At 42.2% G+C, this 26,178-nt stretch overlaps 1 long non-coding RNA gene across 1 annotated transcript; it reads right to left on the reverse strand.

The window, feature by feature from the left end:
* Nucleotides 1-1,381: 1,381 nt before the first annotated feature.
* LOC129624182 (uncharacterized) lies at nt 1,382-11,292 on the reverse strand. Its single transcript, XR_008700801.1, has 3 exons — nt 11,105-11,292; nt 8,376-8,543; nt 1,382-1,806 (listed from the first exon to the last, which is right to left on the reverse strand). It is a non-coding gene; the product is annotated as an uncharacterized LOC129624182 (long non-coding RNA).
* Nucleotides 11,293-26,178: the final 14,886 nt, after the last annotated feature.

The raw sequence follows: 26,178 nt of genomic DNA on the forward strand, positions 1-26,178 counted from the left end.
GTAAAATTTATATATATATTTAGCTAAGGTGATATATATGTATATCACATTTAGCTAAGTGGCTCAGTGGTAAAGAATCCACCTGCCAGTGGTAAAGAATCCACCTGCCAATGCAGGAGACTCCAGAGATGCAGGTTTAATCCCTGAGTCAGGAAGATCCCGTGGGTCAGGAAATGGCTACCCACTCCAGTATTCTTGCCTGGAAAATCTCATGGACAGAGGAGCCTGACTGGCTACAGTCCATGGGGTCACAAAGAGTCGGACACGACTGAGCACATATACACAAGGATTTGCAATTGGATTTTCAACCATACCAACAGAAGCATGATCATCCTGTTTGAAAGGCTCCCACTTCAGAAACCGGTACCACCCCACAAGTTAATGAGCTTTCTATACATAGTTTCTTCCAGTGTATAATTACTGGCCTGGCTTCATATTATTTTAGGATAGTTCAGCAGCTAATCGTGATACAGTCTGAATGCTCTGAAATGAGTTCGGCTGGGGATGAGAATAGCTCAGCAAATTTAGGGCTGTGTGTGCATCATTTTTCAAGTCTATTGTTTAGAAGGACACTGAACATGGCAGATTAATGGTGGCGTCTAATTCAAAGGGCAAATGACTGTGGAATCTGACCTGCCTCACATTTCACTTTGAACTTCCTAAACTGCTCATTCCTCGGTACCTATTTGTCACATGCAACCATCCTAGGATATTTGAGTTGACCTAAGTGTGCAGGGGAGCCTCTGGTCCTGGCAATTCTGAGTCCCTAACATTGCTGCAGGATCTTGTAGAAAAGGGAGCATTTATTTCCTCCCCCTTCAGATTTCCCTTAAAGGAAGGGAACTCCTTTCCATTCACCTGGAGGCAAAAATGCATGCAGAATTTTTCTGGCCTCTTTTTTCTTCCTTTTTCATTCCTTAGGGTACAGGAGTATGTTATCTGATGGATCTTTGGGAAAATTAATGACATTACTAACTTAGTTACCATCACTCACTCTTTCTGTTACTCCTGTTTGGAGATACAAGTCTTCTTTTCCACATGAAAACTTGCCCCTGTAGGGGAGACTTGTACTTACTATGGCAAGCTGTGTTTCCCTGACAGTTTTCCCAATAATTAACAAAATAATTTAAAGTGAACGTGTTAGTCACTTAGTTGTATCCAACTCTTTGTGACCCCATGGACTGTAGCCCTCCATGCTCCTCTGTCTATTGAATTCTTCAGGCAAGAATACTGGAGTGGGTTGCCCTTCCCTTCTCCAGGGGCTCTTCCCTGGCCCACAGATCGAATTTGGGTCTCCCACATTGCAGGTAGATTCTTTACTGTCTGAGCCACCAGGGAAGCCAAATTCCACATATTTATTGAACCAAAAGTTGTAGTATAACTACAGTGGGAGGATAGGGGAGATAATGAAGAACAACAAAGCTAAATACTTACCTACCATCATGCAAAATTAATAGACAATGCCTAAAATTGATGAGTCATAAGATAGTGCCATATGGAATTCAAATAGGTAGGACAGGATAAATGCCAGAAGAAACAGTTTAATCCATCTAAAATTGTTACCAGTAGGAGAAAAACCAGAAGCAGGGAAATATGGAGATATGAGTCTGCTCAGACTGTCATAATGAAACACCACTGGGCGGGGGTGGGATGGACTTGGACAACCGAAATGTATTTTCTCACAGTTCCTATGGCTGGGAAGTTCCAGATCAAGGCGCTAGCCAATTCAGTCCCTGGTGGGGCTCTCTTCCTGGTGTATAGATGGACTCCTTCCCATCGTGTGCTCATGTGGCCTTTCCTTGGCACCTGCATGAGGAGGGGGAGAGCAAGTTCTCTGGTGTCTCTTGTTATAAGGTCACTAATCTTATCAGCTCAGGGCCCTACCCTTATGACCTCATTTAACCTTAATTCCTTCTTTAAATACAGTCACACTGGGGGTTAGGACATCAACAAAGAAATTCTCAGCCCATAGCAGAGGACGTCTGTGTCCCTGTACATCTGGGAACTAGCGTGACACAGCTAGATCATAGTGTTCTCCTGTTGCACATAAACCACCTCATGGGAGACCACCATCAGTCAAGGTGTGATGTGATGTAGTGAGACAAAGTAAGCTCATATCTAAATTTTGTGTTTTTGTTTGGTCACTAAGTCATGTCCGTGTAAGGAAACTAAATTGTGTGTAAGTAAAGACAAAAACAAGATTTCTCTGCTACCCACAAAACACCAAGCATTCTCCTTCCTACTTAATAAGAGTGGCAACTGCCTTCACCAGTCATAACTTTATCAAGGTCTAGTCTGCCTTCTCTAACACAACTACACATGAAGTTGGAGAGACGGGAATGGACTCTGATGGTAGTGAAACTGTGCAACTTAGAGTGGGGCTTGAACCCACCAGCCAGGACTCGAACCTAGCCAAAACCCAGACTGGGACTTGAATGCAGTCTCTCAACTGAGATCACATCTGATCTCAGGATTTAAAGAAGCTCAGTTTCTTTATGTCTCTTTGAAGAAAGAATTCAGTGAGCAACAAAGTGATAGGTAAGAAATAGATTTATTTAAAGAGAAACACTCCACAGAGTATGGGCCAACTCAGAAAGAGAGAGTTGCCTGCAGGTATGAGGTTGTCAGTGTTTATAGACTAATGAGTGGAAGAAGTATTCCAGATATTTTGGAGAAGGGGTAGGCCAGGAATTGGGCTTCCCTGGTGGCTCAGACTGTAAAGAATCCACCTGCAATGTGGGAGACCCAGGTTTGATCCCTGGGTTAGGAAGATCTCCTGGAGGAGGAAATGGCTATCCACTCCAGTATTCTTGCCTGAAGAATTCCATGGACAGAGGAGCCTGGCAGGCTACAGTCCACGGGGTCGCAAAGTGTTGGACACGACTTAGCAAATAAGCACAGCACAGCAGGCCAGGAGTTGAGCTGCTGCCCACTTTTTGAACTTTATAGTTGGCTGTCGAACTGTCTTGGCACCTGTGGGTGTGTCATTTAGCTTGCTGGTGTGTTCCAAAGACTGTATACTGAGGTTCAAGATCTAGTGGAAGTTGACTCATCTGCTATCTTGGACCTGTTTGGTTCTAATCAGTTTACGTCGTGTCCTCAGGCTATGTCATTCTTTCCAAGACTGTGCCCTGCCCTTCTTCCTCCTGTATCATTACTGCCAAGGGCCTAGGTTTGATCCCTGGTTGGGAAAACTAAAATCCGACAAGCCATGCGGTGTGACAAAAAAAAAAAGGTACTAGATCTATCTGTATGAATATTAATATGTTTTTTAAAAAGTTCAGTGGAAAAATCTTGATGTAGATCAAATATATTGTATAACATCACGGATATAAATTGAAAGCAATAACCTCACAAAACAGTTTTATATACTGACTGTAGATCCATATATACATGAAAAGAAGATGAAGTGAGCAAATACCTACAAAACTCATAATAGTGGGACATGAAGTCAAATGTCACTTAAATGTTTATCTATAATACTTAATTTAAAAATAAAATGATAAATATAACAAAAATATTCCATGTTGATCCCAGGTGGTTAGAAACTAGTGTTTTTTACACTATTCTTTTCTGTTTATTCTTCCTACCTTTCTATCCATGTAAGAAATAGTTAATCTGTTTTACAGCAATTAGTTGAAGGAAAAGGAAAGTCATTTTGCACATTTATGCCCATATGAGATTATTTTTGCCTTGAGGAGATAAAATCAGATCTCTGTTTTGGACTCAAGAAGAAGATTAAAATGTTTTCCTGCCTTTTCGTGGGTAAAAGAGGCCTTTTAGAATTCTTACGAGGCCTCTGTGCCTTTGGGCCTTGGCAATCACTTCCTGTTAATCCTCTTCAACAACCTCAGAGGTAGGGTCAATATTGCTTTCGTTGTTTTACACAAAGAGGTCTGTTCACACAGTCCTTCAACCTACATCCAATCAATTAATTTAAAAGAAAAAAAAAATCTCTCCATCCCTGGGATGAGGTCCAAACTCTGAGATACCATGTGGGCTGGTAAGAAAGTTTAAAGCAAAATACTGACTTAGGCTTATTGATTTCATTGATTTCATTCATCTGGGGGCCTGGATGGGCCCCAGTCTCATTGGTTATGACTAGAAAGAAATAAAGTGAGTTACATTTAAACTACAAGGTAATAATCAGGTACTTCCTGCTGGTGCCTGTGGTGATTCAGGTGGGAAGATGGGGTGGGTCCACTTCTTCCTCCTAATAAGCATTTTTTGCAAATCTTAGAATTCATTTTTTTGTAGAGATTTCTGAACATGTATCCAATTCCAATTGATATTGATGTTAAAAATCTGATCTCATATTCATTTAGCTTATTTCATTTACATTTCTACCAGATCTTAAATTTCTTTATGCTAAGATTTCAACCTCTGAAGCTGACCTTCAAGGGGAAATTGATCTCTATCACTCCTATGCTTAAGCCCTAGCCTTCAGACTCAGCACACACAAAAACAGTGATTTCCCTTCTCTTCTCTGTGGCAAGTGGTGGTAGTTTAGTTGCTAAATCATGTCCGACTTTGTGACCCTACAGACCATCGCCCACCAGCCTCCCCTGTCCATGGGATTCTCCAGGCAATAATACTGGAGTGGGTTGCCATTTCCTTCTCCAGAAGATCTTCCCGACCCAAGGATCAAAATCAGGTCTCCTGCATTGCAGGTGATCTCCTGCATTGCAGGCAAATTCTTTGCCAACTGAGCCACCAAGGAAGCCTTCTCTGTGGCAAGTGATATGTTTATTTCTCAACACTTGAGTATGAGAAAGTAGGTGCTTCTCGCTAAGCCAGGTAAATCATGTAGATTCCCACTGGTGGTGATCCTGGTCAAGAGAGGATCTCTCCACAGTTCAAGGAATTATGAGACTCCTGGTGCCAGAAAGCAGGAGGGCTGGTCCAGGGCTTTCACCTCACTGCTGGGGCTCCCTCTGGGATGTTGCCCAGGTCCTCTCTGGGTGAGCCCTCATGTCAGGCAAATGCAGGAGTCCCTCTGTTGATCACCTGTGGAGCACAGAATCCTCCCTAGAATGCATCTCACTGCTGCCAGCCTTGGTCATCCACAGAGATGCCCATTGTACAATGTTTCAGGGGGTGGAGGATAAGTGAGGACTTTGGGATGAACATATGCATACTACTATATATAAATCTTCCCTTGTAGCTCAGACAGTAAAGAATCTGCCTGCAATGTGGGAGACCTGGGTTCAATCCCTGGGTTGGGAAGATCCCCTGGAGGAGAGAGATGCTACCCACCCTGTATTCTTGTCTGAAGAATTCCATGGATAGAGAAGCCTGGCAGGCTACAGTCCATGGGGTCACAAAGAGTCAGACACAGCTGAGTGACTGACACGCACACACACACGCATACAATAAAACAGATAAGCAACAGGGACTTACTATATAGCACAGGGAAATACACTCAGTATTTTTAATAAACTACAAGGAAAAGAATCTGAAAAAGAATAGATACATATATACATAGATTATATTATATATAGATACATATATATAATACATACATGTATATATAACTGAGTCACTTTTGCTATATACCTGAAACTAAAACAACATTGTACCTCAACAATACTTCAATAAAAAAATAAATTTAAAAAATTATATTAAAAAACAATTTATTAAATAAATTGTACCAGCAGGCAAGGACCTGTATATGACAGTGAACTATAGTTAATATCTTGTAATAATCTATAATGGAAAAAAATCTGAGAAAGAATATATATATTTTCCATATGTATCTTTTATATCTATATATATTTTATATATAGATTCAGTTTAATATCTATATAGATACAGCTATTAAATATTACTGTATATATATATATATATAGATTCTATTAAACTGAACCACATTGCTGTATACCTGAAACTAACACAACATTGTAAATCAACTATACTTCAGTTTAAAAGGAAGTACCAAAGGGTACATTTCTCCAGCAAAGAAGCCTGCTATGTGTTTCTAAAGGCCCTGGGCTGCCACTAAACCCCCACCTCATCATCTTCCACTTCTCCATTCCTTTCCTGGGGAGGAAGAAAGTTTTTATTTCTCACACCTTTTGAGACTAAGGAAAAATAAACGTGACTGATCAAATTATACCCACCAAATGAACTCTGTTTTTAAAATGTCTTGACATTTTTTTCCCAGACTTCCACACCAAACGTGAGAAATTAAACATTTAAATGTTGAAACACATGCATAAAGAAATCTCATTTTTTGACATAACTACTAATTTTTTAATTAAAAGGATGACATATATTTTGCAGATTTTAATGTGTTCATATCTCCCCTTGCCTTCTTACATGTTATGAATTCCTCTCTGGGTTTTGCCCATCATCTCACGTCGGTCTCCCCCAGGAAAGGAAGGGTGACAGTTATGAGTCTATCCTGGAAGATGCTAGATTGTATTCTAACTTAAAGAAATCGTTATCAAACGTCAGTGCTTTATTATAAACATAGATAAATTGTGGAACGCCTGACCGATAGATGCACTCAAGAACTCATTCTACCGCATTTCTGCTTCTATATTATCTCAACCTTTCCCACTCTCTAAGGCCAAACCCAAACATGTTTCTCCTTCCGCATTCCCCAGGGTCCCCGCCTCCATTTCCTGTTGGGCCAGAGTCCTGTCCTTTCTCTGGCTTAAAAATGCCAACCTGACCAAGTTCCTCTCTCCTGACTGCTTACTGCCTTGAGAATAAAATCCACAATACAGCCTCACCCCTGGAAAAGTGATGTGGGGTGCCTGCTTCTCCTTCCCTCCCCCCAAACCACCCCCCCCACCACCCACCCCAAATCCCCCAACAGGTTCCAATCAGCAAAGACTCTGCCAGGAATACCACTTCCTCAACCTTCTCTCCCTGACCACCCCTCCCACTCAGCATCACCTTTGCTAACTCACATACTTTTAATGCAGGTGGGATCTCAGACCAAACTACTTGGATTCAAGCCCACTTATACCTCTGTGTGACCACAAACAAGACCTTTAATTTCTCTGTGTTTTAGCATCCATAAGTGTAAAATGCATATATGTGCTAAGTCGCTTCAGTCGTGTCGAACTCTTTGCGACCCCATGAACTGTAGCCCACCAGACTCCTCTGTCCATGGGATTCTCCAGGCAAGCATACTAGAGTGGGCTGCCATGCCCTCCTCCAGAAAAAAATGGATATACTGAGATGTTAATTTAACAAATAATGATTGTTGATTAAAATAATATTAATAACAGCACCTATTGGCAGGGTGGTGGTAAGAATTAAATTAGCTACGAGCAAGCTCCAGGAGTTGGTGATGGACAAGGGAAGCCTGGCGTGCTGCAGTCCATGGGGGTCGCAAAGAGTCAGCCAAGACTGAAGGACTGAACTGAAATGAAATACTATTCAGTGCCTGGAGCAAAGACCAGCAGGTGAAAAAACCATACCACCAGCTCTGCTCCAGCTTGATCTCTGAGGAGTCTCCCCTCACTCCTCCAAACTGCCTCTAGCTTCTCCTGTCTGTGTTGTGATGGTTTCTCAGCGTTAGATAGAGGGTTCTTCAGGTCAGTGATGTCTTTGTCACTACCTCTGTGCCCAGAGCAGATCACATTACAGTGAAAACAGCACAGATACTGGCGTTCAGCCAGACCACAGTTTTCCAATCCTAGCTGCACGTTAGAATCACCTGGGGGAGGTTTTAATACGCTCCCCGATGGGCTCCTGACGTCAGTACTTTATAAGCCCTTCCCTAAGTGATACTAAGCTTCCCTGATGGCTCAGACGGTTAAGTATCTGCCTGCAATGTGGGAGACGTGGGTTCGATCCCTAAGTGGGGAAGATCCCTTGAAGAAGGAAAAGAAATGGCAACCCACTCTAGTACTCTTGCCTGCAAAATCCCATGGACCAAGGAGCCTGGTAGGCTACAGTCCACGGGGTCGCCAAGAGTCGGACACAACTGAGCGACTTCACTTTTTCTTTCAGGTGTTAACTAACATTCAGCTAGGAGTAAGAACTATTGCACAACATACACGCAGGCTTCAACTCTTCCTCACTTACTAGCTCAAGGACCTTGGGCAAGTTACTAAAATGCCCAAGTCTAGGCGTGGGAAAAAAATGTCTAACTGCAAAAGTCGCGTGCAGAACGTGTCGCTACCGCCCTCACCCCCTTCACAAATACCCGAAGAGACACAGAGCCATGTTCAGCCTCCACCTCCTCCATCCCCCACACACACATCAGGGATAGACCCAGCGAGGTCAGGGCATTTATTTCTCGGCCTTCCACCCTCCCAGGTCATCTCACATGTCTTGAGTCCAGCCCCCAACGGCCACAACTGCCGCTGGGCAGTGTTTTCCTACAGGCAGAGTAACCGTCTCCCTATTGTAGTAACCGTAGCATTCCCTCGCTTTTCCAGTGCAGGCGCCATGATGGCTGCTGTTCTCTCTGTCCTCAAAAATGTTCGGTGCGCCTTGTTGCTTCTCCTTAACCGCCCACGTATTTACAGATACAGATGCGTTAAAATTTCCCATAAGGCCCTTGGAATGTGCCATTCTTAATCCTGCCAAGATTGCATTGGGGCAGGGAACAATGACAATAAAGAGAGAGAAGAAATTAGAGAAAAAGTGGAACATATGGTTAAATGTTTATAAAAGTGTAAACACACAACACCCTCTAAATCCTGTGTTTACTTGCAAAATTCTCCCATGGAGCCCTGTGCTATGCTGTCTGTGCTTAGTCGCTCAGTTGTGTCTGACTCGGTGACCCCATACACTGTTGCTCGCCAGGCCCCTCTGTCCATGGAATTCTCCAGGCGAGAATCCTGGAGTGGATATCCATGCCCTACTCCAGGGCATCTGCCCAACCCAGGGATCGAACCCAGGTCTCCCGCATTGCAGGCGGATTCTCAGCCACCAAGGAAGCCCTCTAATACTGGAGTGGGTAGTCTATCCCTTCTCTAGGGGCTCTTGCTGACCCAGGAATCCAACTGGGATCTCCTGCATTGCAACCAGATTCTTTACCAGCTGAGCTACCAAGGAGCTCTAGAATGCTTCAAAAGTACTCTGGGTAACTATGGTTCACTATTTGGGGGAAGAAATAACACAGCAAACTGAATTTTATCTCATGTTTCTCTGAGACTTTGTTTCAGACTTTTTTCCCCCTAATTCATTATATTGTTCCCTTCTTGTTCTCTTCACATTGGCATAAATCATCTAACAGGATCACTGTGAAGATTAAATAAGATACACCACGAGGATACATACCTTGTGGTAACAGTGCAGTGGAAGAAGCTTGGGCTCTGGTACTCATGTAGATACAAATTTGAATACCAATCCTTGTTCTATAACTATGCATTTTTGCATATTGCCTCTGAAAATGGGGTATTAATTCTTATCTTACTGGGTTGTTGTAAGATGATATATCATAATAATGATAATAGTTATTATTTCTGAGCACCATTGTGTGTCAGGCGATGTGATATGTACTTTATATGCCTTAGCTCACTTAATTCTCATGAAAACCTGTGAAGTAAGTGCTGTTTGTTGTCCTTATTTTACATATGAGGAAGCTGAGGATCTGGGAGGTTAAGGAATTTGTTCAAGATCAAATAGCTAGTAAATAACAGCATTAGGCAATAATGTATGATGTAAGGTGACTGGAGTGCAAATTAGGTACATATTAATGATATTCCCTGATATTTTGATAATGATTAATTTTCCTTCAAAAAAAAAAAAACAAAAACCAAGATGAGTTCAGGATAATGTCATGAAGTTCCCAAGCTGAGTAATCGTATCATTTGTTTCCTACCTCAATAGTCTAGCTTTCAAAGTTTTTCTGTCTGGAAATTGAAAATGGGGTATAACGTCCAGTATTTTTACTCCTACAAATTTTCCCAGTAGAGAGTTGTATTCTTTTTATTTGTATTTATTTTTTGGCTACTTCTTTTCTGCACACTCTTTGCTGTGCACCTGGCTTTCTCTAGCTGCAGCAAGTGGGGGCTACTCGTCCTTGTGGTGTGTGGCCTTCTCATTGCAGGGGCTTCTTTTGTTGGCTTCTCCTGTTGCAGAGCACGGGCTCTAGGTGTGCAGGCTTTAGTAGCTGTGGCTTGAGGATTCTAAAGCACAGGCTCAGTAGCTGTGGCTCACGGGCATAGTTGCTCTGAGGCAGGTGGGAGTCTTTCTACACCAGGAATCGAACCCATGTCCCTGTGTTGGCAGGTGGATTATTAACTACCGGACCACCAAGGAAGCCCAAGAGTTTTATTCTTAACCATCTAAAACTAGAAACTACCCAAAAGATAGTGACAGGTGAAAGTCTCTCAGTTGTGTCCAACTCTTTGAGACCCCATGGACTATATAGTCCATGGAATTCTCCAGGCCAGAATACTGGAGTGGGGAGCCTTTCCCTTCTCCAGGGGATCTTCCCAACCCAGGGATCGAACCCAGGTCTCCTACATTGCAGGCAGATTCTTCACCAGCTGAGCCACAAGGGAAGTCCAAGAATACTCGAGTAGGTAGCCTATCCCTTCTCCAGCAGGTCTTCCTGACACAGGAATCAAACCAGGGTCTCCTGCATTACAGGTGGATTCTTTACAAACTGAGCTATGAGGGAAGCCCAGAAACTACCCAAATGTCCATCAATGTAAAATGGAAGAATGAATTGTAGTACAGCCATGCAGGGCTTCCCCGGTGGCTCAGACAGTATGGGAGCCATGTACCTCCTTATTCCCATCCAACAAGCGAGAGTGAAGGAAGGACTTCCTGTTACTCTCTTAATAACAGAGAGAGGGCTTTTCCTGGTGGTTCAGTGGTAAAGAATCCTGCTGCCAATGCAGGAGACATGGGTTCGATCCCTGGTCTGGGAGGATCCCACATGCTGCAGAGCAAATAAGCCCGTGCACCACAACTATTATGCGTGTGCTCTAGAGCCTGGGAGCTCCAACTACTGAGCCCACATGTCACAATTACTGAAGCCCGTGCACATAGAGCCCGTGCTCCACAAGACAAGCCACCACAGTGAGAAGCCCATTCACGTCAACTGGAGAGTAGCCCAAGCCCAGCACTGAAGACTCAGCACAACCAAAAAAAAATAATTTTTTTTTTAAGGGAGTGGAGAACTTACCTAGAAGTCTCTAGCAACACCCTGCATCTCTTTGGCCAGCATTGGATTGCTCACATGTTTATGAACTAATTCACTAGTCAGAGGACTCAGTTATTCTTAGAACATTCAAGCGTGCCCTGGAGGAAGAACAATCTCCCAGAATGCACGCTGCTGCTCAATGGGGAGGAATAAACTTGGGCGCGCCAGCCATAATATCCGCTAGAGGAGCTTTAGGAGACCGAGGCCAGATGGTAAGGGTTAACCCAGGTTATGGAGATGCTTTAATAACAGACCAAGGAATTTGGATTTAACATAATAAGGTGCAAGAAAGCAACCTAACGCACATGATAGTTGTAGGATTGAGAGAAGGGTATTGGATTTGAATTTGCAGGTTCTAAATCTGTTTCTGCTGCTTGCTGACTGCCAAAAAGTGGGCAGTGGCCCAGTTCCTGGGAAATCCTCACCCTTCCCCCAAATAGCAAGAATATTCCTCCCACTTGTTGGCTTATGAAGTAACTCAGTCCATAAAAATCCTCAACCCCATGCCCTGGGGCTGCTCACACGTTCTAAGACGGTTGAGATCTGTCTATAGAATGTGTATCTGTCCCAATAACCTGCTTTCCCTTTACTTTGGCTGGGTCTTGAATTCTTCCCTGGGCAAAGTCAAGAACTTTCACTTGGCATCCCAAGGACTCTTGACTTTTCCCTGTCCGGTAACATCAACATGTGAAAGTGAAGTCGCTCAGTCCTGTCTGACTCTTTGCAACCCCATGGACTGTAGCCTACCAGGCTCCTCTGTCCATGGGATTTTCCAGGCAAGAGTACTGGAGCGGGTTGCCATTTCCTTCTCCAGGGGCTCTTCCTCACCCATGGATCAAATCTGGGTCTCCCACATTGTGATTGCGCGCAGACACTTTACCATCTGAGCCACCAGGGAAGTCCCTGTACATCAGTGTACAAAGTATTAAAGGATGCTGTCATACTTGATCAGTATTTAGTCAAGATTAAAAACAGGATTTAGATATAAGAGAGAAAAGACATTTTTGCAGGTTGATCAAAGCTGTCACAGAGAGAATAGTTGACAAGGTAAAACCAAGTTGTCCCCTGAAGACCCTGGGATGTGTAAACTGGAAAGTTCTAGATTTTGCAGGAAAAGAATTGATTTTTCCCTCTCACAAATTCCTAGTTTAATCTGAGATCCTCTATTTTAAAAGGGAAATGTTTTTCTGGAATTACATCATACATATGGTTAAGTCCCTAAATCTCAAATTTATAGCTCAATGAATTTTCACAAAAGGAACCAACATTGGTAATCTCCACCCAGATCAAGAAACAGAACATGACCAGCCCCTGAGAAACCCTCCATGGGCCACTTCCGAATCTTTACTCTCTTTCACTGCAGAAACTTCCAGTATTCTAACTGCTAATCATATAGTATACTTTTTTGTGTGTTGGAGTTTTTACTCAACACTACATTTGTGAGATTTATATGTAGTTGTTTATAGAAGTAGTTTTTTTTTTTCATTTTCTTTTTGCATAGCATTCTAGTGTATGAATATATCACGATTTATCCATTCTACCATTGATGGAAATATGGATGTTATCAGTTAATGATTATCACAGATATGCTGCTCCATGCATAATTTTACATCTTTTAGGGATTTATATGGAGACCTTTCTACTGTGTATACCTGGAAGCCGAGCTACAGAAAAATATAGTCTAGATGCCTAGCTTTTAATAAATAGTTGGACTGGGAGACTCTTCTGAAAGGATTTTATGTTTGTGGCCAGTTTGCATTAAGAACGTATGTATTGCCGATGTAGAGCATGGACTTGTGGACACAGCGGGAAAGGAGAGGGTAGAATGAATAGAGAAAGTAGCATTGGCACATATACACTCCCATGTGTAAAACAGATAGCTAGTGGGAAGCTGCTGTGTAGCACAGGGAGCTCAGTCCGGTGCTCTGTGATGACCTAGAGGGATGAGATGGGGGGATGGGAAGGAGGCTCAAGATGGAAGGGATATATGTATTTGTGACTGATTCATGTTGTGGCATGGCAGAAACCAATATGACATTGTAAAGCCATTATCCTCCACTTTTAAAAATTAATTTTAAAAAAAGAACTTATATAGCAAAGAACTATTCAATATTCTGTAATAAACCATAATAGAAAAGAATATATATATATATAAGTGAATATATATATATATAACTGAATCACTTTGCTGTACAGCAGAAATTAACACAAATTATAAATCACTGATGTGTGTTAGTCACTCAGTCGTGTACAACTCTTTTCGACCTCATGAACTGTAACCCAACAGGCTCCTCTGTCCATGAAATTCTCAGACAAGAATATTGGAGTGGGTTGCCATTCCCTTCTCCAGAGGATCTTCCCAACCCAGGGAGCAAACCCGGGTCTCCTGCATTGAAAGCAGTCTTTACCACTGAGCTACCAGACAAGCCCCCCTAAAATTGCCTATACTTCAATAACATAAAAAAATTTTTAAAGATAATTACAATCCATAGGGTGCTAAAAATAACAAAAAATAGAAACAAACAGAAAAAAAAAAAAGATATATCAGTTACTGCTGCTGCTGCTGCTTAAGCACGTCAGTCATGTCTGACTTTGTGACCCCAAGGACAGTAGCCCGCCAGGCTCCTCTGTCCATGGGATTCTCTAGGCAAGAATATCAGAGTGGGTTGCCATGGCCTCCTCCAGGGGATCTTCCTGACCCAAGGATTGAACCCAGGTCTTCTGCGCTGCAGGCAGATTCTTTACCACTGAGCCACCAGGGAAGCCCCATCAGTTACTATGTGGACCATAATAAACAAGACCAGAATTTAGAATCTATTTTGCTGTTGTGATTCATGACTCTGTAGATCAGCAATTTGGTTGGCTAAACCAATAACCTTTTCTGCTGGGGTCACTCCTGTGGCTGCAGCTATCTGACAGCTCAAGGAAATTCAGTGGGATAAAACATCCTTATTTATGTCTTGGCTGAGCTCTAAGTCTCCAGCAGGACAACCTGTGCTTTTCACAGGAAGCAGAATTACAAAGGATGAGAGCTGACGCTGTAGTACTTCCTGAGTCCTAGGCTAGGAGACTGTACAGCATCACTTCTGCTGCATCCCATAGGTCAAAGCAGGCAAGCCCCATTCAAGAACAGTAAACACCTCTTTTTGATAAGAGAGCCAGTAAAATATTGTGCCCACTTTTTTTTCAAGTTCCCATGATCTTCCACCTGACCACAATTACTTATTTTCCTCTCACAGGCAAAATATGCTCACTTCCACCCCAGGAACCCCAAGTGTCTCATCCAATTATGGCATCAGGTTCAAAGTCTAAGATCTCACCACCTGTGAAAGTATTAGTCACTCAGTCATGTCCAGCTCTCTGCGACCCTATGGACTGTGGCCCGCCAGGCTCCTCTGTCCGTGGAATTCTCCAGGCAAGGATACTGGAGGGGGTTGCCATGCCCTTCTCCAGGGGATCTTTGTAACCCAAGGATTGAACTTGGCTCTCCTGTGGCAGGCAGATTCTTTACCATCTGAGCTGCCAGGGAAGCCCATTTGGTCCAAATGAGTGATATCCTCAGGTGCAGCTCCTGTGAGGAAGGACACCTGCCCCCACAAAAAGGCAAGTTTCCCACTCCCCACACACCCGAAATATATTAGGAAGGCAGGATAACCACAGCAGACGCTCCCATTCAAGGGAGGGGGAGGTTGGGAGGCACATAATAGTCACTGTTCCATGGAAATTCTGAAATATAGCAGGGTACATGGTTACTAGGTCCCCCTGAACCAGAAATAGGAAGGGACTCTTTTTTTTTCTTTTTAAAAAATATTTATTTTTATTTATTTATTTGGCTGTGTCAGCTCTTAGCTGCAGCGTGTGGGATCTTCTGTTATGGCTCACAGACTCCCTAGTTTTGGCCCATGTGCTCAGTAGTTACGGCTCGCAGGCTTAATTGCTCCCTGGCTTGTGGGATCTTAACTCCCCAACAAAGGACCAAACCCTAATCCCCTGCATTGTGAAGCAGATCCTTAACCACTGGACCACCAGGGAAGTCCAAGAAAAGTTTCTTGATCAGGGTCCATCACAGCTCCCTGGGTATTGAACCATCCAATCCATTTTTCTGGAAGCCTCTTGACTCAGCTTCTATCAGACATGGCCCATTTTGCAGCTGAGTAGGTTTCTCAGGCTGCCTACTACCTGTGTTGACAGCCCAGAGTTTGTTGATTCATTATGAACTGTCTCAGTTCCTTTTAGTCTCAGCTGGCAATGATTTTTCCAGCAACACTCTCTTTAAAATTTTGTGTATTTCCTCTGACTCTGATACAGGTCTACTCGGTGGGGCAAAAGTCACATTTACAGTTATTTTTGAGGCTGGTCTCTTTCTATGTTGGGTCATAAATCAGGCAACAGTCGGACAATGCTCTTTTGTCTCCTGAGAGAGTCTAGCTGACTCTGCCTCAAATTGTCCAATGATCTTAAGTGTGACATTACAGCTGTATGCTGGATTTGGACCTTGGCCCCAGGCCTCATTTTATTTTGAGAATCTTATTTGCTATGGACACTGGGCATAATAAACAATTTTATTTTACAGCTGAGCACGTCTTGGATACATTATGTTTTTCTCAAAACTGTGCTTGCAAATTAAGCAGTTGCATTTTGACCTCGTCCATCTCTTCCATATGCATCCAGGACCAACAAAGTGACACTCACATCATTCTGCCTGGGGATTTCTTTAGGCAAATCCAAAAGTTTATTAGTAGCATTTCCTATCTTCCAGGTTGTTAGAGACAACAGTTTTGTACATTGTTGGGGCACTGCATAATGCCACATGCCATTACCCACATCGCTGATGAAGTTTTCTCACTGCTTTTCTAATCCCCACTAACAGTTGGTTTGCCACTAATCCAGCTTCTACTGAAAGTTTTCTCATCACTGCCTGCTCTTTTTCCAGGGCAGAATAGTTTATTCAGGTGGTAACCTCGAGCGATGGATTAGTATCTCCCCAGGGATAAGGAGCAGGCTTGCTTACTGCTCGCTCTAAAAGCAGTGGATTCCCCAAGCTCAGTGTTTCTCAGCTGCATTCCAAACCCACTGCATAGAGAGCACTCATCTGGGCTGTATCACATCACCCACACAGGACCCAAGGGCAACGAGAACTGAAGCAAATATGCTGATGTGCATGCTGCTTGCTCTTCCATGAATAATAAAGTCCCACATCTCAGCCCCGGGAATCTTTGTCTATCACCAGCACTCAGGAAATAGTCACAGGCTCGATGATTCGCTTGTAAGTAGGAAAAACCAAATCCCAGATCTAATAGTCTCCATCTCCAGGAGGCATTTTCAGTTTAATTTTCAATAAAACTTAACACTACCAAAGTCTGGCCATGACCTGAAAAGAAGTTTCATTTTCCAAAGATAAAAAGGGGAGTGAAAAGAATTTTTTTTTCCAAAGTTAAGAACTATATCACAATTCAGAACTGAAAGCAAATCCTGTTGACACCTCTGTACCCGTGTTACTTTGTGTCTCCAGAGCTGGCCTGGCCTCAGATCAAAAGACAATATTACAGCATTGTTGAAAATTGTGTATTCTCTTCAAGAAAATGTTCTCTTTTAGGCCATTTATCAATCCAGCAACAGAAAAATTCCAACAACTGGCCAGCTTCAATGATTTACATAATTTCTAAACAAACATAGTCATCTTTTAAGTACTTTTTTGAAAACAATTTCTTGGCCACACCATGCGGCATGTGGGATCTTAGTTCCCCAATCAGTGATCAAATCCATGTGCCCTTCATTGGGTTTGGAGTGTGAAGTTTTAACCGCTGAAACACCACGGAAGTCCCACGGAAGTCTTTAACTCTGTGATCCCCAAATATGTCTGTCTTATAAAACAATAAGTCAAAGGAAGAAGAGGGGTATCAGAAGTGGGGAAAAAAGATCAATATCATTCATACAAGAAAGACAAATACTGCATGGCATCACTCAGATGTGAAATTTTAAAAATTCAAATTCATAGAAACAGAGAGTACATTGGTGGTACCAGGGGTTGGGGGGGTTGGGAGAAATGGTCAAACAGTACAAACTTCCAGTTGTAAGATGAATAGATCTTAAGAATTAGATTTGAGGATATAATGTGCAACCTGGTGACTATAGTTAACCAAAGTGTATTGCATACTTGAATGAACTTACAAAGCAGAAACAGACTCACAGACTTTGAGAACAAGCTTATGGTTGCCGGGGGGAAGGATAGCGGGGAGGGGATAGTTAGAGAGTTTGGGATGGACATGTACACAGCGCTATATTTGAAATGGATCACCAACAAGGACCTGCTGTACAGCACAGGGAACTCTGCTCAATGTTATGTGGCCGCCTAGATGGGAGGGGAGTCTGGGGGAGAATGACAACATGTATATATAGGGCTGAATCCCTTTGCTGTTCACTTGAAACTATCATAACATTGTTTGTTAATCGGCTGTATCCCAGTACAAAATAAAAAGTTTAAAAAAGTGTATCGTATACTTGAAAGTTTGCTAAAAGAGTAGACCTTAAGTGTTCTCACCACAAGAGAAAAAAAGATTTAAAAAAATTATGTGAGGTGTTAGACGTGATAACTAATCCTATTGAGGCAATCATTTTACTAGAAATACGTATATCAAGTCATTGCATCACACATCTTAAAACTTACGCAGTATTATATGTCAATTATATCTCAATAAAGTTGTGGGGAAATTCATGGATCACTTGCCATATGCCAAGGAACTGTAAAAAGTTCTTTTACTGACACTGAAGTGAAACTTTATTATGCCTGTTGTTGTTTTAATCTTCCAAGAAATAGCATAGCTTAGTGCCTGAGATCACAGGCTCTGGAACCAGACACCTGGGTTCATAGCGTAGCTGGCTGGTAATTAGCTCTGAAAGGACAGGTGTGTTATTTAGCTTCTCTAGGCTTTGTTGCTTCATCTGTAAAATAGGGGAAATACTGGCTGTGAATTCACTGGGGCATTGTGTTGAATTAAAAGAGTGGCACATGTAAAGTGCTTTTCTCAGTAAGTGAAGAGGATGAGAGAGGATTGCTCCAACATGCAGGATCAAGAATGACAATTTGCAGGACACCCTGAAAATCCAGAAGACTGAGACGTCTTTAATGCCTGAATTTCTGGATAATGATAAACAGACTCTGGAAGCATCTTTCTATAATCTAGGAATCTAGTTTCTTTGATCTTGGGTTCTAGTCTCCATAACTGTGAGACATTACATTTCTGTTGTTTAAGCCTCTCAGTTTGTAGTACCTCGTAGTGGAAGCTCTAGAAAACAAATACAAAACACTGGGGCAATTCTGTCATTTTCTTTTTTTTTAATTGAGATATAATTAATTTACAATGTTATTAGTTTCAAGTGTACAGGAGAGTGATTCGATTATACATACATATATTCTTTTTCAGATTCTTTTTTCATTATAGGTTATTGCAAGATATTGAGTATTATTCCCCATGTATTTTCTTTTCTAATCAAAGTATGACATAGCACTGAAAGGCATTATAACAAGTAACAACTTCCTGCCCCATCCTTCCCCTCTCTCAGTGCAGTTCTTTTAAAGGACCCCTTTATAAGTCAAACAGAGAAGTAGAAATATCGTATGACATCGTTTATATATGGAGTCTAAAAAGAAATTATATAAATGAGCTTATAAAAACAGAAAGAGACTCACAGTCAGAGACGGAATTTATGGTTGTCAGGGGGAAGGACAGGGGGAAGGGATAGTTAGGGAGTTTGGGATCGACACGTATACACTGCTATATTTTAAATGGGTGACCAACAAGGTTCCCAGGTGACTCAGTGGTAAAGAATCCCCCTGCCAATGCAGGAGACAAGAATTCAATCCCTGGGTTGGGAAGATGCCTTGGAGTAGGAAATGGCAACTCACTCCAGTATTCTTGCCTGGGAAATCCCATGGACAGAGGAGCCTGGTTGACTACAGTCCATGGGGTCGTGGAGAATCGGATACAACTAAGTGAATAAGCATGAATAGGGGAGTAATAGCTCAACATATTAAGCTCAGTGCTCTTCTTTCATCTTTTTTTCTTATACCACACAATTGTTTTATAATCTCTTTTCATGAGGACAAGATCTCTACCTGTCTACAAATTTTTGCAAACATGGAACAGTTATTTTAAAAGCCAAAACATTTTTTTTTCTCCTTCTGTCCTTTCTTTCTTCCTTCATTTTTTTTTCTTTTTTTCTTCTTTTTTTAGAAAGAGTCAAAAAGCAAAGCTCTGAAGATGCCACTGGTAAAGTTTATCTTTAAACAAGACCTGGGAGGAAGTTAGGTTTTTCTGGCTGAGGATGAGAACTCTGGGGGGTGGTGAAGGGAAGAGGTAGGTCCCCCATTCCTGGGGGTTCCTTTCCTCAAGGAGCAGAGTCCCCTCAGGATAGCCTGGCCCCTCCAGGCGAGCATCTTTGGTCTTGGTTCCCGGAAGCTAGGCTGGGAGCTCGGTCAAAGTTAGCGACCACCACTGCCATTTGGGAGCACTTCGTACTGCAGTGCTAAGAAGCTGCAATGGTTTTGTTGTATCCCTAGAGGGCCTCCCAGCAGCAGCCAGTGATGTGCCAGGTGACCCTCAGCAGGAGGGACTCCTGTGAGCAGCTTCAGACTTTGTACAGCCCATCCAGAATTACACAGGGCCCAGGACACAGGTCTGTGTCTGACCCTATGTGACTATATGGACTGCAGCCCACCAGGCTCCTCCCTCCATGGAATTCTCCGGGCAAGAGTACGGGAGTGGGTTGCCATTTCCTTCTCCAGGGGATCTTCCAGACTCAGGGATCAAACTGGAGTCTCTTGCATCTCCTGCATTGGCAGGTGTATTCTTTACCACTGAGCTTCCTGGGAAACCCCTTTGTGTCCCTAAGTGTATCCCGATTCTTGAGCAAAATACCAGCTGTCTTCAAGGTTTGCTTTAAGGATGCAATAACCAACCTGGAAGTATCCATAACAGAGTCAACCTCAGCTGTATGGAGGTTTGTTTTCTTAGGCAGGCCCATCTCTAACTCCGATCACACAGGAATTGGGGGAGTGCTATCGCCATCTGTACAAAGTGTTCTATTTGCTGATAACTCAAGTAGCGTGAAAGAGAGGGAAAAGAAACACCAGTCACCTCATTGTGTGACTGTAAGTAATGAGGTTGGTTCTCCTGAAAGATGGCCATCTGACTCTGAACAAAATTCCCCACAGAGGAGGATCCATGCAATTTTGAGCAATGCCGTCACTGGGAAAAGCACGCAGACTCCCTACTTTGAAGATCAGCACTTACTTAGGTGTGTGAACGCTAGTGACTGTTGTTCAGTTTTCTAAGTCTCTTTATGATGTAACTGGCCTCCTGAATATTATGAGACATTTGTGATTGTTTAAGAGGCTTTAAAAGAAGTTTATGTTTCTCAGAAATCATTAGACCCACAAAAAAGTCTACCTGGACTGTAAAATGTTTATTGTTACATTTTTATTTAATCACCGCTTCCATCACAAGGCAACAAATGACATCAGTATTTCCTGAGTAAATACCAGGTAACTGCATTTTTATAGGCCGTGAGATGTTACAAAGGAGAAATGAGACATGATCGCTTAACCTCTGGTTTCTGAGATCTGACCAGAAAGATAAGACAACAGTGAAATCAATAGAGAAGTGGGGGAGGAAGGGTCAACTAGAAATATGTTTAACCATTTTTTATAATTAACATCGATTTTTTACAAGGCCAAATTTGCAAGGAAAATATTTTGTTGACTTTTTTATGTTCTTAGCTTTGTTCACATTTATCATGATTTCATCATGCTTTTATTTTCATGCGTATTTTATTTTTTACTATGCCATATTCACTATTTTTTTAAAAAATTGTATTTATTTGGCTGTGCCAGATCTCAATTGTAACATATGGATCTTGTTCTCAAACCAGGGATGGAATCCAGGTCCCCTGCGTTGGGAGTTCAGAGTCTTAGCCACTGGACCACCAGGGAAGTCCCTTTATTAGTTTTAAGAGGAGATGATGAGATCGAAGTAAAATGCGCCACCCTAAAAATTAGGCGCCATAAATATTCTCCAAGGAAAGAATTCTTTCAATGACAGCATTTTTGTTTCAATTTATAAATATACAAACCACTGTTAAAATCTTTGCATTACAATATTTGCTCATGTACTCATCAGTGGGAACATTTCTTAGAGAGAGGTATGTAGCTTATATGAAGCCCATTTGACTTAAAAGGAAATGTACACGAGGGGGTCATGTGACTTCTCCAAACTCTCACCATGAGTCATAAAAGCAGAAATCAAGTTTCCTAACTTGCTTGGTCTTCCGCTGCGTCCACTTCATACTGTGTTCACTGATTTTAAAACGCAGCTACTTCAATCCGGTTTTAGGTTCTTTGCAGAGCTGGTTATAGTTATGCCTACAAGTGGCTCAGGAAAATATCCATATTTTATGTGTCTAGTTTTCTCACAGGACACTGACATCTTCACAGGACTTCAGAGCTGCAGTGGGTCCCTGAGATCTAGTCCAACACTCTCATTTTATAGATTGGGAATCTGAGGCCCAGAGTGGTTCAGAAGCTCCAGGAGAGGAGATGCTCCAAGGCAAACAATGGTGTAGAAATGGATACTATGAAAAAAGGTGAAAGGCGCTGACGTTGCTTCCTCCAAACAGCTGATCAAATATGACCTCTGAGTATTAGAAGCGTCATGATTCAGGAAGTTTAATAAGGAAGTTGTTTCCCTCTCTCTGTCTCTACCAAACACAAAAGGGAATAAGTTTTGCTTAGAGTGAGCAAAAAAAAGAATGAGAATAAATATAAAAAAGAATTTTCTGGCAGCCAGAATGATTAAAAAAGCTGAGATAGGAAACCTAGAAATACAGTTCACCTACTGCATGATTCCCCTATAGAAGGTGTCAAAGTCAATGGTTGTTAGTATAATATAGTCACTGTTGTGCAATGGTAAACATAATCCATTTTAGAACATTGTCATCAACTCAGGAAAAACCCATACCCTTTAGTTTTTGCTCACCGTCCCCTCCTTTCTCCTAGCCATAGGCAACCCCTAATCTACTTTGTCTTTACAGATTGATCTATTCTGAACATTTCATGTAAGCAGAATCTTATAATATATGATCTTTTGTGACTATCTTCTTTCCTTAGCATCAAGTTTTCAAAGTTCAATGTTGTAGCATGTATCAGTTCTTCATTCCTTTTTTAAAGTATTTATTCTTTATTTAGTTTGGGCTGTGCTGGGTCTTATTTGCTGCACATGGGCTTTCTCTAGTTGTGTGGAGCAGGGGCTACTCTCTAGTTGCGGCATGCAGATTTCTTACTGTGGTGGCTTCTCTTGTTAAGGAGCATGGGCTCTAGGCACTTAGGCTCAGTAGTTGTGGCTCACGGGCTCCCGAGTGCAGGCATGGTTAGTGTGGCTCATGGGCTTAGTTGCCCCGTGACATGTGGGATCTACCCAGACCAGAGATCGAACCAGCATTGCAAGTTGGTTTCTCAACCACTGGACCACCAAGGACGCCCTCTTCATTCCTTTTCATCGCCAAAATAATACTCTGCTGCTAAGTCACTTCAGTCGTGTCCGACTCTGTGCGACCCCATAGACGGCAACCCACCAGGCTCCCCCATCCCTGGGGATTCTCCAGGCAAGAACACTGGAGTGGGTTGCCATTTCCTTCTCCAATGCATGAAAGTGAAAAGTGAAAGTGAAGTCACTCAGTCGTGTCCGACTCTAGCAACCCCAAGGACTGCAGCTCACCAGGCTCCTCCGTCCATGGGATTTTCCAGGCAAAAGCACTGGAGTGGGGTGCCATTGCCTTCTCCAAATAATACTCTATTGCATGGATATACCACATTTTGCTTATCTGTTCATCGGTTGACAGGTATTTGAGTTGTTTCCAACTCTGGCCTTTGTGAATAATGCTGCTGAAAACATCCATCTGCCAGTTCTTGTGAGGACATCTGTTGTTATTTCTCTTGGGTATGTACCAAGATTGTGGAACTGCTGGGTCAAATGATAACAAGTACATTTAACTTTTTAAGGAACTGCAAGACGGTTTTACAAAGTGGCTGCCCTGTTTTCACTCTCACCAGTCGTGTAAGAGGGTTTCAATTTCTCTGCATTCTTACCAACATTGTTATTATGACTTTTTGATGCTGGCCATTTTAGTGGGTGTGAAGTGATATCTCATTGTGGTTTTGATTATTATTTCTCTAATGATTAACGATATGGAGCATCTTTTCATGTGTTTATTGGTAATTTGTGTGTCATCTTTGGAGAAAGTTCTATTCAGATCCTTTGCTCATGAAAAAAAAAAATTGACAGGTTAAGTGCAGATTAGATTCTTAGTCTCTGGGTTGCTTCAGATCAGATCCTCTATTATATAAGAGTCCTAGTTGCATGAATTTGAATTGTTCCAATTCTGGTTCCATGAATCTACAATTTGGAAGAATTTATGTATTTTAAGTTTGAATTTTATAGAAGGAAAGGTGAGGAATAAAATGTTGCAAAAGGTCCCCACTTCCTACAGAGATGAACTTTCAAGTTAGAAGAGCTACAGAGACGCCTTTCAGGAAACTCCTCAGTTTGCGTGTAAGTCCTGCAAAACAGGTTTTCCATATCGGTGCAAAATCTGGCCCAGAAAGGAGCCAGTGGGCAGATGTGCTTAACTTCCCATGGCCTTTGAAAAAAATAAACCTAGTTTTGGTCTGAATTACATTATGGGATGATCCATCTTCAACCAGCTAAGAGGGTAGCTACGTTGTGATGGGGAACACAGGTATACCTGTGGTGGATTCATTTCGATGTTTGGCAAAACTAATACAATATTGTAAAGTTTAAAAATAAAATAAAATTAAAAAAAAAAAAGAAAATATACATCCCAAGAAAAGCAATTCAACAGGGTCTCTTTATAGACATGCTCATGAAAGGTGCAGTCTTGGCAGGGAAAGCCAGCACTTTGCTTCCAGTCCTTTCCCTTCCTCTGAGTTCTTATGTCACTTAATTTAAAGATGAACATTTAGGCCCTTCCTGGGGTCCAATAGTTAGGACTCCGTACTGCCACTGCAGGGGGCACAGGTTCAATCCTGGGTTGCAGAACTAGGATCCTGCAGCCACACGGTGTGGTCAAAAAAAATTAAAAAAAATTTTTTAATAAAGATGAACATTTAAATTTGTTTTAATTTTTTTTTAAGTCTGCAGGCTCTGCATTCCTATGTACCAGATTGTGCGTGCGTAGATGTAGTAGTTTGAGGTTTGAGAATTTAGGGTAAAAAGATGTGACCTGGGGCCAGTGAAGGCACCACAGTTGATCATTTAAACACAGTATGAGCTCACTGAATATTTAAGAATGAGTGACCGGAATTTTTATTTTTTCGAGAACAGAAGATATTTACATTATCCATCACTAATATGTCCGCCACCATCTCAAATAGAATTTAAATGGTGAAGGCTACATGAACAGCTTAAAGGATTCAAACCTATTGTTGAGTGAAAAAGGACACCGTATCTAAGTAATCATTAGAAGGTTTACATTTTAAAAAGAAGAAGGGATCGTGGTGTTTTCTGATTATCCAAAATTCTTATGGCTCATTTTGTGTCTAAACATGATGCATGCATGTTCAGGCACTTCAGTCATATTGACTCTTTGCCACCCTATGGACTGTAGCCTGCCAGGCTCCCCTGCCCATGGAATTTTTCAGGCAAGAATACTGGAGCGGGTTTCCATCCCCTCCTCCAGAGGATCTTCATGACCCAGAGATCAAAACCACATCTCCTGCATTGCAGGCAGAATCTTTACCACTGAGCCACCCGGGAAGCCCTTGCCTAACATGGACTGCTGCTGCTGCTAATTCACTTCAGTCGTGTCTGACTCTGTGCGACCCCATAGACGGCAGCCCACCAGGCTTCCCCGTCCCTGGGATTCTCCAGGCAAGAACACTGAAGTGGGTTGCCATTTCCTTCTCCAGTGCAGGAAAGTGAAAAGTGAAAGTGAAGTCGCTCAGTCGTGTCCGACTGTTAGCGACCCCATGGACTGCAGCCTACCAGGCTCCTCGGTCCATGGGATTTTCTAGGCAAGAGTACTGGAGTGGCTTGCCATTGCCTTCTTCACTAACATGGACTAGAAGGCAAATAAAGCCATAATGCAAAGCATCCACCCCAAGCCCTTTATACCTGATTTTCTAGCCTACCCTTACCTCTATGATGCTCCCTACTCAACTATTTTTCCATCAGTTGCACCTACTGATGAAGAAATCAATAGATAGTCCCCAGATTACAGTCTTTGGTATTGGTTTGAAATGCCCAAAGGTCAGCCAGGGCAGCCAAGGTCAGCCAGCAACTGGTCACTTTCCCAGGGGCTGGAGGAATGGCTGAGATTCACTCCTTTAATATGTTTGTCATACGTCCTACGATCACCTTGTAATCAAGCATTGATTCTTAACCTGTATAACTTCTGATTTTGGACTCTTGGTAGGATCCTCAAGCAAAATGCCATGAGGACACCTCACAGACATGAGCCCTGCTCAGGAGCCAAAATATTAGAACAAATCACACGTGATGGAACTGGGGACAAAGAAGTGGGAAATTGGCACCAAAGAACTTTCAGGATTGGCAGGGAGACCTTGAAAGTGCTGAGACCTCACATTTTACCAAGGGGGGAATAAAAAGTGACCTTTACAAAGGGGTGTGCATGTGTTTTATGAAACAATTTTATAAACTGAAAATTAAGAAACAGAAGAAATACTAAACACAGTGAAACTAGGTCATCAAGGACAATCTAGGCCAAATTTGATCAATTAATATATCATATAAGAACTTAAAACTACAGACCAAAATGCCATATGCTTATTTAACAGGGCACTGCCTTCTGCTTCTATATAAATTTGTCTCTATCTAGTTGAGAAATCAGTTTCTGTTTTCAGTACTGAGTAGTAGAATAGAAGTGAAATCCTAGGTCAAGAAGCTAAGTAGTTTCAAAACTGAAGTTGTTGATATATTTGGAGTCTGAGTAACCCCCAACCGTATGAGTTGTCCCTTCCGTGG

The sequence above is a fragment of the Bubalus kerabau genome, chromosome 12 (genome assembly GCF_029407905.1).
Source record: "Bubalus kerabau isolate K-KA32 ecotype Philippines breed swamp buffalo chromosome 12, PCC_UOA_SB_1v2, whole genome shotgun sequence".
Lineage (NCBI taxonomy): Eukaryota > Metazoa > Chordata > Mammalia > Artiodactyla > Bovidae > Bubalus > Bubalus kerabau.